Source organism: Atractosteus spatula, chromosome 26, assembly GCF_055471065.1.
Source record: "Atractosteus spatula isolate fAtrSpa1 chromosome 26, fAtrSpa1.hap1, whole genome shotgun sequence".
Lineage (NCBI taxonomy): Eukaryota > Metazoa > Chordata > Actinopteri > Semionotiformes > Lepisosteidae > Atractosteus > Atractosteus spatula.
In genome coordinates this window covers 9,514,380-9,526,674 of record NC_142731.1, presented here as the reverse complement: position 1 = coordinate 9,526,674, position 12,295 = coordinate 9,514,380, and the positions used below count along the sequence as shown (strand labels likewise).

General features: G+C 42.9%; 1 protein-coding gene across 2 annotated transcripts in view; it reads left to right on the top strand.

Annotated features, from left to right (window-relative positions):
• The window catches only part of skap1 (src kinase associated phosphoprotein 1), a 162,783-nt gene that overhangs the window by 29,928 nt on the left and 120,560 nt on the right, over positions 1-12,295 (top strand). The window lies entirely within an intron of this gene.

The window sequence follows — 12,295 nt, the reverse complement described above, 5'->3', positions numbered from 1 at the left end:
GTCCCCTTTGACCTCGTGCGGGGTTTCTTATTGGTGGGTTTGGGGTTGGTAAGTAAAAGTGCAGCGAGATGCGGTGGGAGGCAGGACCGCAAACACGCGTGAGCAGTCGTCGGCGAGAAGCAGAGCGCTTAATTAAAATGGGTCGGTTCTGTTTTCCTTCTGTGTGTTTGCTAAGACACCCCAGGGGTGCCAGGCGCGTCCTGGGTGGGGGGGGGTGAACTGAGATGGCTCCTCGAAGAGACCACTGAACGTGCTTAAACAGCAAGCAGTGTTCATTTACACAACACCCATACCTCGCTCTGCTGTCGGCTGTTTCTTTGTAAATTATCCAGCTCCGAAGGCACTCCTGGCATCGTTAAATATTCACGTCAGCCTGGCATCTGTCCAGTTCCCCTCTTTCCTGATGTGAGGCTCGGATCTTGTGGCAATTTTTTAAACCACTGTTCTGTGTCTGTGCACTTCCATGATTCCATCAGTAACTTCCTTAGACTGCTTGGCAGAGCTCCCTGCGATTGTAAATCAATAATTACCAGCGACTCTCACACTTCTCCTTCAGAGAAAGCAGATTAAGCTGAACACATAAAGTGCAGCCAGCTGTGAGTCTCCGTGCACCCACTGCAATCCTACGCGTTTCTTTTATTATTAAAATATTAGACCAAGGGACAACCCTTTGAGAAATAAGACATGATTTACAGTGTCTAAGCATGGCTTTTTTACCATCATAGCAAGTGCCTGAATCAAAAGAAAAAAATGTTCAAGATTCAGCTACATGGAAATAAATATACCTAATCGTACGTAGCAGTGCCTTCATGTTTAAAGTAAATATTTTATTCACAAGTTCTTATGGAAGATTAATCAAAATTAAGTATAAATTTAAGCCTCCTTTAAGCAGTAAAAAACATTCTAGTAACAGGTGTAAGAAGTAAGTGTGTAAGTAAGGTTACCTAAAGGACAACTGATATGATCAACTGGAAGTCTCAATTCTCAAGTGTTCCTGAATGTTCTTCATTTTGCATTGATAACTTTTAGAAGCAACCACACAAAATTCCTTAGAAGGTTAATGAAGAGGTTAAATTCAGCTTCAGTTCACAACATAAACTCTTAATCCATTACAACAGAAAACAAAGTTGAAGACACCGTGAAACGCGGTATTTCAGTTCTGTCGATACACAGAAACAATCCCAGCGAAACGTTTGCCCCGTCCAGCTGTCTGTGGTGCCAGTTCCCTCTCCCTGCCACCTGCCTGCCTCACTGCGGGAGCTCGTCTGTAAGCCGGTTTGGGTTAATTCCGGGTATGAACATCCATCCGCGCACTTCTCTCCATCTCAGATATGCCCGTTTAATTTTTACCGATATGTCAGAGTTATGGATGTGCCGGGGCTGCGATTTGTCTTGCTGGTGGCTGTCCACCCGTTCACCTGGTGTGACAGATGCATGTGCGTGTATTGCGGAGGCAGGGATGGGTGAACAGGGTGGCAGGAAATACGAATGTGGAGGGATGGGGGGGGGGTCCTTGAGTTAGCAGCCTTGATTTCCTCAGAAAGGAGACACAGAGCTCCCTCTAGTGGTGTGAAACAGCAGAAGGCAGATCTCTAGCTTTCTCTGACATTTCCAGAACAGAAAATTCTCTTTACACATTAATGAATAGAAATAAAGCTTTACCTTCTTATTTTTTTATTAAACGCGTGTACTACTGTAAAATGTGAATTTTGGTTTAATACGAATTCCTCCATTAAAAAAAATACTTGCTTTGTTATTTCGGGTGAACCCGGGTAGATTGATATTCCAATGACATTGAGCTGAAATTTGGCTACCTTGGTTACAGGCCGATGCTGAAATGTCTAATTTTGACAATTGTGACTCGTTCATTTTAATTTTTACGTTCATTCATCCATCCATCCGTTGTCAGTCGAGGGTCTCAGTGAGCCAGAGCCCGACCCCACTGGCCCTGGGTTCGAGGAAGGATGGTACACTGGGTGGGACACCTGTCTGTTACAGGTATGCAGACGTGCTTACCGGTGGCAGTTTCGAGACGGCATGGGGTGAGCACGCCGATTCCAGCCCGGGGCTCTGGAGTTGTGATATGGGACTGCTACCCTCTGTACCATCGTTTCAATGGATTAATTAGAATTAATTGTCATGGGGCGAGCCGACTGCAGGTGTGCTATCCCCCCCCAGTGGAGAGTTCGGCTGCTGGCCCCTCCCCAGAACATCACCTTTTCTGGGGTCTTTTTCAGGCATTTCTGCTGCTGTTTATCAAGCGGATGCTTTTTTGTCTTGACTTCAGTTAGCATGAGAATACCGATCAGAGCATAACGAACAATAGGACAACAGCTGAATGTCAAAGAAGGGTTTAGGAGTGAAGTGCCAAAGAAAGTGCTTATTAATGTCGGAGATGCATGCTTTCTAAGCCCCGGTATAGTCCAGTGTTGGAGGCAGAGGCCTTCACAGTAAGCTGAAATGTGAGCCACTCACTGTGGGGACTATTAGTATTTTATTGCCTTTTAAAAGCCAGGCACTGTGTTACTTCTGTGCTTTTCATGCAGGAATAAAAAAGAATAAAACTGTAGAGTGACAGAATGCTAAACAGTTGAAACGTGAAATACCATGGTTGTTATTATGAAAATGCCTTTTTAGTGTTTCTGATAATTGTTAATGGTTTCCCTGAAGCACTGGTCAACGGGAAGAGTGTGGGATTTTTTTTAAATTCTAAGTTGACCTCATCAGAGCATTGTGACTCCACTCCTTTCCCTTTTTTCTCTTGGGTACAGTTATATTCCATGAGATTAATATTGTGAAAATGCTGTTTTGTTATTTTTAATCAGTGGGCATTTCAGTGCGTATGGTTTAAATTTTAAAAAACCCGATTACTGATTACTGCAGTCTGAGACATACGCCACTGTCAGAGCTGGAGTTAAAATGTGTGCTTGCCCTCTCTGTCTTGGGGATTCTGCGATAAGGAGGAAATGCGTTTTAAAAGAACCGTGCAGCTGAAGTCTTCACTTCAGTTCAACCAGTGTTCTGATTCTGCCCTTGATGCAATTTTTGCTAGATCCACAAGCAAGGGAAAAAGTTGAATCTGACAGCAGAGACAAATGTACTTTGTACATTGCTACACTTGCACGTACGTTAATCAGGGTTTGACTGCTTAAAAGCATTATCCTTGTGCAGACAAAAAAAAATTTACAAAAAAAAAGTTGAGTCAGGATTTTGGTGGTGTTTTGAAAAGCTCAGAAGCTTTTTTGTTTAAGTAATGGACTGTTCAGTCTGGAGATATCGGAGGACTGACCAGAACCATTTGTTAAAGGGGCATCTTTGCCTGGCTTGAAGGAAGTGTCTCCCATATTAGGGTGAGATTCCTACTGCATTCTGCCAAAACGTCGGGTCTTCACCACACGCGGCTGGGAAGAGGAAGAATGGCCAGGTGCTTTCTTACACAGGTGGAAGCCGACTTTCATCAGCGCAGGTGAGTTTGGCGGCAAAGCTGATGTCAGTCTGTCAGGATGTCTGCTGAGTGGCGCCCTTCCAGTTTTCAACACCATTATGCACTTGAAGCCCGGAGAAGAAATTAATCTCGGGAGAGCAATCATAAAAGAGTTTCTCTCAATAGCAGTGAGAGAACGGTTAGAGTGTAGCAAGACGTTCTTCTTCCTCCCCACCTGGGTCATAGTGGTTTGGCACCTACAGACTTAACGGGTCATTCCATTGCATTGGTAGATGAGGAAATAAGTCACAAAAGAGGTCTCCTTTTGGAATATTTCTTTTTCTTAAACAAAATGTTATGTACCCTTCTGGTCTTTTTTTTTTTCCTTCTTAAGCCACGGGTGCTTTGCAGGAAAAAAAAAAGAAGGAAAGATGGAAGAGATAAGAAAGAATAAATGTGAGATGGAGGGGAAGGAGAAAAAGTTGTAGCCTGTTAATCCTCCGTCATTGGCTGTAGTACCTCTTGCAGGACAATTGACATCATTATTCACTGTGATAATGCTCTCTATCCTGCTAATGGTTCCTGGTTCGTTAAAGAAACAAATGGGATCCAGGGTGACATCCTCAGTACCCGCCTGTTATTGTTAACGCCAATCCCTTCAGACTGATGGTATCGGACACAACGCTGACGGATACTCACGATGGCTGGGGGGGGGCGAGAGGTCTGGGTTTCTAGGTGATGGAATTAAAATACATGCTAAAAAACAGGGCGATATTAATGTGCTTCGTTTGGGCCCCCATCCGTTTTGTGAATTTGATTTTAGTAAGGCTGCAGTCAGCCCTGCTTGCTCAGAATAGAGCTGTAGCTTCAGGGTGATGCCTTGACAGACTGGGCCTTTTTTTCCTCACTTGCTTCATTGTGAAACTCTACACTGTAGCTGTGGGGCACTGTCTGTTTTTTTTTTTTATGAAGAGCAGTGCTGTCCTGTCCTTATTTGGTGGGTCATGAGCCATTACTCAGGTGTCGAGGCAGGTGTGCTGTACCTGGATACCTGTAACCCTGGCCAGGTGTTCCAGAGACCAGTCTCTCTCCACCTCAGTGGGCCTAGCTCAGCTCTTGTGGCTCTCACGATACCTCCATAGATTCATACTGAGCAGAGGCTTTATATAGTAGGTGCAGTTGACATCACTTTCATTGCTGTGCCCAACTCATTCTGCACTGCTTACATATCAGTCATTTAATCAATTTCTATCAGTTTGTACATGTGGAATATAATTCATTTGATGATTTTGGCCTGATGGGCTTCAGTGCAGGAACATGAAAATCAGGGCTGTCCTGTGGAAATGTTTTTGATCACCAGAAGCCAGAGGGGGGGGAAGAGGACCCAGAAGTTGGATGTTGGATATTTTAATTTAGAGTGGTTTGTTCCCAAACTGTCAATTACAGTCATTGAAGATGGAACGAATCCTTTTTTTAAATAAATAGCTGAGAGGAAAGGATAGAGAGAGACACTTTGCTGATGATGTGGCCTTGGTGTGATGCTGTGAGAGTGTAAGTGCTCTCAGAGCCGCAGAGCCCGGGCTTGGAGTGGATGATTTGTTAGCTACACTTGACAGAGCCAGTCAAATCGAAAATCACGCAGCTCCTTAAGACGAACATGTGCTGCACACTGAAAGGTGGTAGTGGGGTGTGGGGGGGGGATTTGCTTTGATAAATACCAAAGCGCCTGACTGCCCTGAGTGGCACTTTGGGAATTTTTCTCTCTGTATGTGCGTTACGTGTTCAGTGAAAGAAAAAAAAAAGAAACCGTAAGGGTGCCATATGTGTAGCGCCTCCTAAAACTCAGTCACTGTTGATTTACAGTGCTGCATCAGCATACCCTGCACTGCTGGTCTTTTTTCTCCTAGTTTGGAAACACGGACATGAAAGACTTTTAAATCTCAAATCCAAGGGGTCCCCTCCTCTGGCCCTCAAAGCTCTTTCTCCAGCAGGATTGCTAGGTCTGAGAAAAGTGTCTTGAGAAAAGAGGTTCTGTTATTCTGAATACAGCTTCACTACAACAGTGTATCCCTCCTAGTGTGGGTTAGTTAACCACACCAAGAACACCTGCCTGTTGTATCCCTCGAGGACCTGAATCCAATACCCCTGATCTGTGTCTGTTTGGATCTGGAGTCCTGTCATCGCTGACAGGGGTGCCCAGACACCCTCAGCGGTCGGATTTTATTGTAACCCTGGGGGGGTGTTTTGCTCACTTGCATTTGATCCCAAGTGTTTAGAGATGTCCCACCGGAAAATTCACTGTGGGTCACGAAAGTGCTTCTTTAACTTGGACTGCGGAGTGATGCACAAATTCTGGAGTGGCACAGAGCTTCTAAGGCATGCGGTTAGATTAAGAAGCAGGATGGGCTCTGTCTGAACATCTTCCAAAATACTGACATGCACGTCTGAAGTGCACCGTCCTAACTGGGGTTAAAAGACATGGGGTGTCTTTTATGCAGCTATTGCACTGTTTCCCAAGATGGTACATACAGAAAAGAGGAAGGAAGGAACGATTGTCTCTCATGTTGCAGAAGGCAGCGACAGTGGTTTAGAAGCTGTCCAGTAGAGAGGAGGCAGGAGACAGCCTGGTTTTGAGCTCTGCATCCCCTGGTGTTGTGTGCAGGGGTTGTGTCCTGTATGACGAGGCTTGTACACTGGTGGGAACAAGGACAGTATTGTCATACAGGACATGACTGCTTGGAGGAGATACAGTAATATTGGATAGGTTTTGAAATCTTTTATTTCAATACTAACCCCCGCACCATTTTGGTCTTCCAGTGTGTTTATTCAGGAATCCGTTGCACAGACTCATCCCAGACGTCCTGTACATGGCAATTGCTGACTATTGATCTGCAATGGACTGATAATCTCTCTGCCCTGCATTGTTGCATCATACAGAGGCCTTTCTCGCGACAGCTGTATGAGGTCAGCTGCTTATGATTTGGGAGTTACAAATAGAGAAAGGAAAATGAGACCTCATTATTCCGCTCATTCCAAGCTTATGAACTCCGTCTGGGTTCTACAGTGTCATTACAGCACATTTAAGAGGTGATGTTCCTAAGGTTTCAAAGATGCAATATCTAAAGATGCTGGACTCCTGCACCTGTTGAACTCCACATGACCCCAGGTGTGTCTCCCAGCAGATTGATATTTTGTGGAATCTGAGGTGCCTGAGAGAGAAGATATTGGTCAGGGCCTGAATGGAAAGGGCTAAGGCCTTTCGGGACCTTGAGACTCTCAGGTGATCATTCTTATTGTCAGTGCTGCACCTGTACATTATGCTGTGCATTGACGGCAATGTTATTGTTACAAGAAGAGAGTGATCATACTGTATACGAGAGAGGGTGTTTTTTAACATCTCATTAAAACATCGAGCGTTAATTTTAGAATAGCATATACGTGTGGTCAAACATGTCAGAGAATGTAAGAACAATTTCTACTGTATATCTTATTAAAAAAAACTTTAGATGTGTCAGTGTTTTTCACACAAAGGCACCTCGCTTGCACTGGCTGTGGTTTTATTTTAACTTCGTGCTGTGGCTTAACCAGCTTTTCTGGGTATCGTTGTGGAATATAACCATACCAGATTAGTCCCCTTTACTGTGACAAGCACACAAGCTGGAGTGTACAGCTGTGCGGACGCTTACATGCATCTGTGTTGCCTGAACTAAGGGGACTCGGAGGTCGTTGCTCTCTGATGCTTTATAAAGGAGGGTGCCGTTAAAACTCTGGGTGCTGGAGAGGAGGTGGCGAGGTCATGAGCGTGTTCTCTCTCCTACCTGTCACAAACAGACTCGCCCCACATCCCATGCCATCTTAAGATGGGCTGGAAATTTGAAATCACTGCCATCTTCCGCTGGCGGCTAGGCACGTTTCCTGCGGTCCTTTCCTTTTCCCTGAAATGGCGGCGGAAGCCGGGACAGGGCTATAGAGGAATGTCAGGTCTGAACCTGCGAACGTGCACGATCTTCAAACGCGCAGCCCCGTGTCGCATCGAATGAACGCGTCAGGAGGCATCGAGACCCCCTGGGAACCAAATATTCTGCAGGAGCGAAAAATGTTTCCAAACACTGCCACCCTGTGATGAACCCAGAATTTTTTTTCCCTTTTTTTTAGACAAAAAAACAGACTCAAATACAAATAAGAGCTACGTAAAGGTAAAGTCATTATGATAATTGCCCCAAAAGGGTAGATGGAGTTCAGAGTTCATTTTCTGTTCACCACCCTCAAGAAATGACAGATACCTCCTCTTTAACCCTAACTAAGGGGTGCTTAATTTTGGGGGGAAAAAGAAAAAAAGATGGGAGGACTTTCGGCCTCCCTAATGAAAATGACTACACTACAGGGGGAAAATTTAGTTCAAGGTTCGGCTTTATTGCAACAAAACAAACAAATCGTCTCTCCACCCCTTCTCAGTCCAATGTAAGGGCAGGGGGGTTAATGACGGTCTCTTGCTCTGTAAAGTCCTAAGCCTGAGTGAAAGTGTTTTGGGGGGGGGGGTGAAATCTGTATAGGAAAAATAAGTGTTTGTTGCTACACAGAACCAATAATGAGCAGAAAGGGTAAGTGTAGTTCAGGGTTCATATTTTGTTCACCGGATGGGAATCCCTTGTCAGTTTGTGTCTTGTGTCCCACTGTGAGGGGCGGTTTGAACTTCTGATCGGAGAACGTGCAGGACACAACAGCGAATGATAAAAAAAAAATAAAATATCTGTCCACAGCGCAAAGTGACAGCTGTCAATGTTGAGTTTTTTTTTAGATATTTTTGTTATACATGTGTCCCCTTGACTGATATTTTTTTGTTTGCATCGTAGAGGGGATTATGTTTATTATTATAAAATACAAATGCTGCGGCATTCTTATTGCTTAATCAAAATCAGGAGGAACAGAAGCACAGCTCAGAACAATGTGTGAAATTAGTGTAAATGCTGCGATACCATCCACTAAGAATCTATAAAAAGACAAGAGCAATGCTTGTAGAATTTGACTGTGATCATAGCTTGATCGCATAAATATCACCTTATTTTTTTCTGTGTAAAGTAGCGAAGCTCTCAGTGGAGTGTCTGAATTTGTGAGCTCTGCTGTCTGTTGGTCGGGTTTTGAAGCCTCGTTTCTAGCCACGTTCTGTCTGGTCTGAGCTTACAGCTACCATCGCTCCCTTCTCCCCTTCATTACTAGCATTGAAGGGGACAGGTAAGCGATCTATCCAGGCCAGCATGAGAATGTGTAGATAATTAGATTATTAGTTAATAGACACCATCAATTTCAAGTCTAAGCATGCTTTTAAATATGTATGTGCATCTCTGTGTTATTCCAAAAACATATTTCAATTTTAAAGCCGTACCTATCACAACGGGAATTTAAAAGGTTCATTTCTCAGCAGCTATTTTCCTGCAGCCGTTCATTTCTCGGCGGTGGTTTGGGGTCAGATCTTGGCGGCTGTGATGCATTCTTCTATTCCATCCTTTCAAAAACATTTTTCCTTTTGGGAGGGGAAAAAAAGGAAAGGAATAAAGAATCGTTGCGTAGTTGTCCTTAAAGCAGCAGTAACAGCTGATCTGTAAAGATAATGACTTGCAGGAGGGTAAGTATAGTTCAAGGGTTCAATTCCTGTTCACCTACCGATAGCCTTCGTCACTTATCAGGTATTTAACTTGGAAATTGACTGTCTCTATCTCCCCGCGCTCTAACCTGAGTGCTTGCGAGCTAGCCGGCAAACGCCTGTGTTTTTTAATTTAATGGTTTGGCTTGTTGTCTCCAGTGAGGTGGGTGACACCAGATTTGTAATAGTTGACAGGAACAGATGGACCCTCCATTGTGGAGCCCCGTCTGTATGGTAATGTGAACTGAATTTCACCCGAGCCGCACAAGTGACCTGACCATGCACACAGATTTGCTTTGCTTCGTCTGGACGACAAGAGATTTACCCCCCCCCCGCCCCCCCTCCTCCTGCTCCCTTTTTTTTTGAGGGTTGGGGATTGAGGATGGGGTTGGGTTTGGAGGCCGAGTGGGATGGGGGGGGGGGGTTAAGATGCTCTTGTTATCAGAGTTCCAGAGGCAGGTCAAGTTTGCGATCGGTCTTAAAGAGGTAGAAATTGCATGTTTGTTTTGCGAAGGGGGATTTGGGGGAAAATGAAGGAGCCCCCTTTTCAATATGTACTCCACCACCCCTGCCGCCACTCCCTCAGGTTATCCCGGTGCTGGTTCTGTGCTCTTGGTCCGGTTGGTCCGGTGGCTGGCGGTTTCAGTCCAGTTTCGCAGAGCGGGTCCACCTGTGACGGCACCGAGGCTTCTCTGGGAATAAAACAGAAGTGAGCTTAAGGAGCCGGACTAAACCGATTTAAATTTCCAAAACCAGTCGCCTTTTTCATTCATTCCAAATGATTTTAGCAGTTAAAAAAAAATGTATGCGTCTGTCTTGGGTCTAAACCAGTGCCTGTATGAATTGTTTTCCTTTTCTTCCGTTTTAATTTGTTAGGATATTCGTGCAGTGTTAGTTTCTTTTCCTCAGACTCTGTTTCATGCGGTAGTTGGATAGCAAAGCACTTAATAAAAGCCCTTGTTTCACATGGATAGTTATTAAAATGATCTTGGTGTTTTATTATTTTATTTGAAGTGCCAACAGATGTTTTCCAAATGTGGAACGCAAAATAAAAACTGGCTTTGTTTAATGACAATGGAATATAATGTTGTCAGGGTTTTATTCATTGAATGCAATTAGGGGGAGAAAAGGCATGTATTGTCATTCCTGTTGTAATAACTGGAGTACGAATCGCGGGAACAGTTGGGGAGTGGGTCGCTGCGGATTGCACTTGCTGTAGTCACAGCGTGTTTCATGGGTTCGGAAAACAATCATCTGGTTGTGATTTTCCTGTTTAGATAATCGCTATATGCGTGTCATTCAGTATGATTAAAAAAGTCTGTATGACAAATAGGCCCCTTCTGTTTTAAAATGCAGGCTAGCGGCACACTATTCTGTATTTTTTCGTGTTACTAATCTGGTCTTTTTAAGAACTTGTAGTAGATTTAGTGTAGTAGTGTTTTCAGTCTCTATGGCTGCCAGTCCATTTCCTGACATTGGGTGCAAATGGGTTATTATTCATGGCAATCAGAATAGCTCTAAATACGAGGGGCTTAACCAGGGCATCCGCACAGTGTAGTGATTTTATTAGCTGCCGATTTGTTCAAAATCCATACTGCTTAAAAATATATTAAGTCTCAATAGAAATAAAAATAAACTGGAACGGGCTTTTAGTTTCTCTTTAACAACTGTTCTGTGCATTTCACTGCCAGAAGTATAGTTTTAAAATATGTGCAAATGCACAATTGCATGCATAGGAACAGTCATTTTTAAGTGTGCTTTGTTTTAAATAAATAATATTGATCTTTTGTCCTGAAACCTGAATCTTGGGTTACTGTTCAAATTCTAAAAAACATACTTGGGGCTTTTTTAAAGAAAGCAGATATTTCTTCTGGAATTAGAATATTATTTTTTAGATATTGTTTTTTCTAAATGTTTTTAAGGGGGAAGGTCAGATTACAGTCTTTTTGGGGAATGAAAATGCAAATACAAGACCATTATTGGACGATTTATTGATTTTTCCCCTGTGCTGCAGGTTGATAAACCTGCACTAGTTTGGTTCCTGCTCACAGAGCTATCTGCTCTCACTGACAATTGAAATAAAGGCATATTTCCACAACACCTCTATTCTCTGTTCAATGACAGGTCTGTGGAGCTTATGGATATTTGACTCGGTACAAAATGGATACTACAATAATCACAATTTTAACTTTTAGCCTTTCTGTATGTTCACCGTTATGAAATATTTGATATTAGGCTATACGCAACCCACCAGTGCTGGTAATGTTTGATTTTAAAACCCTTAATATATTATGTAAAAAATATATATATTTTTTAATATTTATGTAACAACTAGACTGACTTGCAATGATTTGTTCATACAAATCAAAAAAATCTTTGGTCATTTTTTCTGCAAAAGTAAAAAAAAAAATTCGGAGACAAGGTGATCTTTTGATCATTGATTGACTCTTAATTTAATAACAATGACTCTAAATAATCATGAAATACTGTCTAGAAATGACAGTTGCCAGTAAAGAAAAACTGTTTCTATTTAATAGCATCTATACTGTAATTTTTAATAACAAAAAAATTAAGGAGTCAGAATGCTGGGCAGGGATGCGCTTTGCATTTGTATGTAATTAAAGGCATGGTGTAGGGAAATGCTTGTTGTTCAGTGATGCTCCATTAAATAGGACAATATGCGTATCTCACACCTGTACTTGTTTACTAATAGCACAATTAATTGTATTGGAAAGTGATAGTAGTGAATTCCATTAACAGATAACAGGTGACTTCTGAGAAGACTAGAACTTCAGACTTCAACTTTAACTTCTAAATCTGGTTCTGTATGTACAGTTGCAATTTAAAGCAGGCAGGCTTTGGATATGCATTTGAAAATACGAATCATTTATTTTTGCATGTATAGCTGAATGAGTAATCTGACACTTTAATATTCTGCTTTCAGTGTTGTTAAATACTTTGTGAATATAAATGCGCACTGAAAGCAGGCAATTAGAAATTAAAAAATGTCATAGTTCTATAACTGTGAGGAGGGGGAGACACCACCCAGCCAAGACAGAGCCGGGCGTTCAACAGAGCAGAGTATCGAAAGGGAAGAAGAGTTTTTCTGGCACCCTGGTGACCCCCGCAGCAACATTCGCTTTCTGTGCAGGATAGTGTTGCAAAAAGAAAGGAAGACGATCTGCATCAGCTGGCGCTAACAAAATTTGCCTCAAACCTCATAAGGGCTT